Source organism: Prionailurus viverrinus, chromosome A1, assembly GCF_022837055.1.
Source record: "Prionailurus viverrinus isolate Anna chromosome A1, UM_Priviv_1.0, whole genome shotgun sequence".
In the NCBI taxonomy this organism is placed as follows: Eukaryota; Metazoa; Chordata; class Mammalia; order Carnivora; family Felidae; genus Prionailurus; species Prionailurus viverrinus.
This window is the reverse complement of record NC_062561.1, coordinates 85,203,535-85,210,135: the sequence shown is the minus strand read 5'-3', so window position 1 is coordinate 85,210,135 and position 6,601 is coordinate 85,203,535.

The following is a 6,601-nucleotide window of genomic DNA, read 5'->3' as shown; positions in this document are numbered from 1 at the left end:
GCAAGTGTCTGTTTTCTCTGTATTAGGAAATCTTGTTTTGCCTCTTGCTCCTGAGAGTAATGGCTATATTAAGAAATGTCATATACTCACCAATAGCCTGGTGTTTCAATAAGTGTTTCTGGTGTATGCTGTGTGCACTCTGCTATTGTGTTGTGGCTGCTCTTTCCCTCAGGTCGGTCCTCTGCAGAGTTTCCCTTTGCATATAGTGGGAACTTCTTGGGCCTTGTCCAGTGTGTGGCAAATTTTAATGTGATGTGCTTTGGCCTGTTTGTTAAAAAAAGGCTACATCCAATATCCACTAGATCTGAAGATTTGCAACAGTTAATAGTCAGCATACTTGGTGCAACATGGGTATTTGTGCTGGCTTTCTGAGGAAGGGGCCCAGTGTTGCTCTGGATCTCAGACACACTTGCCCTCATAAAAAAGCACCTTCAGAATGCAGAGGGGTAGGGTTGGTTTAAGCAGATCTAGCATCCACTGTGGGTGCAGTATTGCTCACTGAAGTCAGTTTATGCTGATTTGCAGGGCATAAAAATGGAGTCAGTCCCAAGAGAGGGAAGTTCCTGCCATTGCTATTCAAGAAGCTCTCACAGAAGGGTCAGTCTCCCCTCGTGTGGCCCAGGTTTCTTTCAGATCCCTACCTTCACCCTGTGTCTGAACCATCTGAGCATCTGGAGAAACAGTGCTCCTGTATTTTATCTCAGGTACACCAGCTGGGTTTCAAAACTCCACATTTTAAGGACCTGGCATGAGTCAGAACCACATTGATCTTCTGGCAGGAGGTAGTTCTCACTGCACTGAGGCTAGTGCCAGTTTGTCCCCAGTGGACAGTGGCATGATTGCAGGGGCTTGGGGCTCATGATAAAGTTCAGCAAAAAGCCAGAATCCAGGTTAGCTGCCCTCAGTATGCCATTCTGTGCCTATGCTAAAGAAAGAGGCAGCTTAATGGCACCAAAGGGCTCTTTTATCCCTTGACAAGCAGTGCCATCTCTCACAAATGCACTCCAGGAAGGGGAATCTTCTTCTAATGTGATTCAGGGGATCCTCAAAACATGTTGTCTGGGCTTGGGAAACTGCTTTCCTACTCAGGTGTACAACTATGCTTGCCAGTGTGAAACCCAGCAATGGCACAGACTTCTAAAACCAGAATTTGAGCTCCACTGCATATAAAAATTTACAAAAATCACCTCTCATGTTTTCTGAGTCAGTGCTTTTGCGTGTTTTATTTTTCATTTTCTTTTTTCTTCAATTTATACTAGGATTTTTTATATGTATTTATTCATTTATTTATTTTATTTATTATTATTTTTTAACATTTAAATTTTAGTTAGTTAACATAGAATGCAATATTGATTTCAGGAGTAAGAGTGTAATTCAACACTATGTCATATGTAACAACATCCAGTGCTCCTCACAAATGCCCTTTTTAATACCCATCACCCATATCTCTACTCCCACCAACCTCCTTCCATCAGCCCTCAGTTTCTTATCTATTATTAAGAATCTCTGTGGTTTGTTTCCTTCTCTTATATTTCCTCCTTCCAATGTGTTCATCTGTTTTCTTTTATAAATTCTACATATGAGTAAAATCATATTGTGTTTACCTTTCTGTGGCTGGCTTATTTTGCTTGCATAATGCATTCTATCTCAGTCCACATCATTGCAAATGGTAAGATTTCATTATTTTTGATGGCTGAGTAATATCCCATTGTGTGTGTGTGTGTGTGTCACACCTCACTTCGTCTTTATCCATTCCTCAGTGGAAGGATATTTGTGCTCTCTCCATAGTTTGGTTACTGTTGTTTATATTGCTATAAACATCAGGGTGCTTGTACCTCTTCCAATCTTCATTTTTTAATTCTTTGGGTAAATATTTAACAGTACAATTACTGGATCATAGGGTAATTCTATTCTTAGTTTAGCTTAGTTTAGCTTTTACTGTTTTTAGGAATCTCCATACTGCTCTCCTGAGTGGCTACAGCAGTTTGTATTCCCAGAAACACTCAAGAGGGTTCCCGTTTGTCTGCACCCTGCCAACACATGTTCTTACTTGTGTTGCTAATTTTAGCCATTCTGACAGGTGTGAGGTGAAATGTCAAGGTACTTTTGATTTGCATCTCCCTTATGAGGAGTGACATTGACCATCTTTACATTTGTCTATTAGCCATCTCTACATCTTCATTGGAAAACTGCCTATTAACAACTTCTGCTCATTTATGAGCTGGACTGCATGTTTTTTGAGTGTTGAGTTTGATAAGTTATTTTTTTGGATACTAACCCTTTATCACATGTTGTTCAAAAATATTGCCTCCCATTCTGTAGACTGCCTTTAGTTTTGTTGACTTGTTTCCTGTGATTTGAAAAAGCTTTTATCTTGGTGAAGTCCCAATATTTCATTTTTGCTTTTGCCTCGTTTACCTTCAAGGACATGTCTAGTAGGAAGTTGGTATGGCCGAGGTCAAAGAGGTTCCTGCTTGTGTTCTCAAGGATTTTTATGGTTCCCTGCCTCACTTTAGGTCTTTCATCCATTTTGCATTTAGTTTTGTGTATGTAGCAAGGAAGTGGTTTAGTTTCATTGTTCTGCATGTTTTGTGGTCCAATTTTCCCAGCACCACTTTTGAGAGATATTTTTTTACCATTGCATACTATTTCTGACTTTGTCAAAGATTAATTGACCATAGAGTTGTGGGTTCACTTTTGGGTTTTCTATTCTTTTTCATTGATCTATGCGTGTATTTTTGTGCCAGCACCATACTGTCTTGATAACAACACCTTTCTGATATAACTTGAAATATGGAATTGTGAGCACTGGGTGTTATACAGAAACCAATTTGATAATAAATTATATTTAATAGAAAATATGGAATTATGATGCTTTAGTTTTCTTTTTCAAGATTACTTTGGCTATTCAGGGCCTTTTGAAGTTCCATACAAATTTTAGGATTGTTTGTTCTAGCTTTATGAAGAATTCTAGTGGTATTTTTATAAGAATTGCATTAAATGTGTAGGTTGCTTTGGGTAGTATAGACATTTTCACAATGTTTGTTCTTCCAATCCATAAGCATGGAATGCTTTTCAATTTCTTTGTGCTTTCTTCAATATCTTTCCTGTTTTCTATAGCTGTCAGAGTACAGATCTTTTACCTCTTTAGTTAGGTTTATTCCAATGTATCTTATTGTTTTTTGTGCAGTTTTAAAAGTGATTGATTCCCCTGTTTCTTTTTCTTTTACTTCATTATAGGTGTGTAGAAATGCAACAAATTTCTGCACATTGGTTTTATATGCTGTGACTGTGCTGAATTCAGGTATTAGTTCTAGCAATATTTAGTAGTCTTTCAAATTTTCTACATAGAGTATTATGTCATCTGCAACAGTGAAAGTTTGACTTCTTTCTTGCTGATTTTTATGCCTTTATTCATTCATTCATTCATTCATTCATTGTTATCTGTTTACTAGGACTAAAACTTTCAGTACTATGTCAAATAGTAATGCCAATGATGGACATCCTTGTCTTTTTCCTCAGCATAGTGGAATGGCTCTCAATTTTTCCCCCTTGAGGATGATAATTGCTGTGGTTCTTTGTTTTAAGGCTTTTATGCTTTTGAGGTATGTTTCTTCTACCCTTATTTTGTTCAGGGTTTGTATGAAGAATGGATGTTGTATGTTTGTCAATTTCTTTTTCCTAATCTATTGACAGGATCATATGGTTCTTATCCATTCATTTATTAATTCTTTGTATCACATTTATTGATTTGCAAATATTTAACCAGCTCAGCAGTCCATGAAAAAATCCCATTTGATGATGGTGAATACTTTTGTAATGTACTGTTGAATTTGATTTGCTAGTATCTTGTTGAGAATTTTTGCACCAATATTCTTCAAGGATATTTACTGGTAATTATTCTTTTTAGAGGGCCTTTCATTTTGGAATGAAGAAAATGGTGGCTTTGCAGATTGAGTTTGGAAGTTTTTCTTCTATTTCCATTTTTTTTTAACAGTTTGGGATGTATAGATAGTAACTATTCTTCAAATGTCTGGTAAAATTCCTTTGGAAAGGCATCTGGCCCAGAACTCTTCTTCATTGGGAGATTTTTTATTATTGATTCAATTTCCTTTCTGGTTATGGGTCTTTTCAAATTTTCCCTACGTCAGTTTGGCAGTTTTGTATTAGTTTCTAGTAATTTGTCCATTTCTTCTAGATTGCCTAGTTTGTGGGTATATAATTTTTCATAGTATTCTCTTATTATTGTTGTTATTTCTGTGGTATTTTTTGTGATCTCTCCTCTTTAATTCATGATTTTGACCGGTCGGTTCCTTTCTCTTTTGTTTTCAATAAATCCGGGTAGGTGTTTAAAACTTTTCTTAATTCTTTCACAAAACCTGCTTTTAGTTTTGTTGGTCTGTTCTAATGTTTTTTTTCCTCCTATATTGTAACATTTCTTCTTTAATGTTTATTATTTTCCTGATTTTTCTGGCTTTAGAATTTATTTGCTGTACATTCTATAGTTTCTTTAGGTGTAAGGCTAGGTTGTGCATTTGAGACGTTTCTTGCTTCATGATATTGGCCTGAACTGCAGTATGCTTTCCTATTAGGATTGCCTGTTCTTGGTTCCAAAAGTTTGGAACCTTAGGGGTCTGACTGTGGCCCTGCCTACCAAGTTACACCTGACAACACAGGGGAAGTGCCCTGCGGATTGGAGCCACTGTAGAGACTAGCCAAAATGATGAAATAGAAGAATTCTCCTCAAAAAAAACTACAGGAAGTAATGACAGCTAATGAATTGATCAAAAAATTATTTAAGCAATATAATGGAACACGAATTTAGAATAATAGTCATAAAATTAATTGCTAGGCTTGAGAAAAGCATAGAGGACAGCAGAAAATCTATTGCTACAGAGATCAAGGGATTAAGAAATTGTCAAGAGGAGTTTAAAAAATGCTATAAATGAGGAGCAAAATAAAATGGAGGCAGCCATAGCACGGATTGAAGAGGAGAGGAGAGAATAGGTCAATTAGAAGATAAAATTATGGAAAAAGAGGAAGCTGAGAAAAAGAGAGATAAAAAAAGCCCAGGAGTATGAGGGGAGAATTAGAGAACTAAGTGATGGAATCAAACTGAACAATATCTATATCATAGGAATTCCAGAAGAAGAAGAGAGAAAGGGGCTGAAGGTGTACTTGAAAAAATCATAGCTGAGAACTACCCTGATCTTGGTAAGGAAAAAGGCATTGAAATCCAAGAGGCACAGAGAACTCCCTTCAGACGTCACTTGAATTGATCTTGTGCACGACATATCATAGTGAAACTGGAAAAATACAAGGATAAAGAGAAAATTCTGAAAGCATCTAGGGATAAACAGGCTCTAACCTACAAAGGGAGACCCATAAAAGTAGTGGCAGACCTATCTACTGAAACTTGGCAGGCCAGAAAGGAATGGCAAAAAATCTTCAATGTGAAGAACAAAACAATATGCAGATGAGAATCTTTTATCCAGCAAGTCTGTCATTCAGAATAGAAAGAGAGATAAAGGTTTTCCCAAACAAAAACTCAAGGAATCACCACTAAACCAGCCCTACAAGAGTACTAAGAGGGACCTTGTGAGTGAAATGTTGTAAGTACCACAAAGTACCAGAGACATCACTACAAGAATGATACCTACAGATATCACAATGACTTTAAACCCATATCTTTCAATAATAACATTGAATGTAAATGTGGTAAATGCTACAAACAAAAGACATATGGTATCAGAATGGATAAAAAAAAAAAAACAAGACCCATCTAACTTCTATCTACAAGAGACTCATTTTAGACCTGAGGACACCTTCAGATAGAAACTGAGGGGATAGAGAACTATCTATCATGCTACTAGAAGTCAAAAGAAAGCTGGAGTAGCCATACTTATATCAGACAAACTAGACTTTAAATTAAAGGCTGTAAAAAGAGATGAAGAAGGACATTGTATAACAATTACAGGGTCTATCCATCAGGAAGAGCTAACAATTGTATATGTCTATGCACCAAATTCAGGAGCCCCCAAATATATAAAACAATTAATCAAAAACATGAACAACCTTATAGATAAGAATGTGGTAATTTCAGGGGACTTTAATACTCACTTACAACAATGGATACATCATCTAAGCACAGGATCAATAAAGAAACAAGAGCCCTGAATGATACATTGGATCAGATGGACTTAACATATATTTAGAACTCTGCATCCCAAAGTAACAGAATATACTTTCTTCTCGAGTGCACATGGAACATTCTCAAGATAGATCACATACTGGGTCACAAAACAGCCCTTCATAAGTATAAAAGAATTGAGATCATACCATGCACACTTTCAGACCACAATGCTATGAAACTAGAAATCAGCCACAGGAAAAAGCCTGGAAAATCTCCAAAAGCATGCAGGTTAAAGAACAACCTACTAAAGAATGAATGGTCAACCAGGCAATTAGAGAAGAAATTTAACAATATATGGAAACAAATGAAATTGAAAATACAACAATGCAAATGCTTTGGGATGCAGTGAAGGCAGTCCTGAGAGAAAAATACATTGCAATCCAGGCCAATCTCAAGAAACAAGAAAAA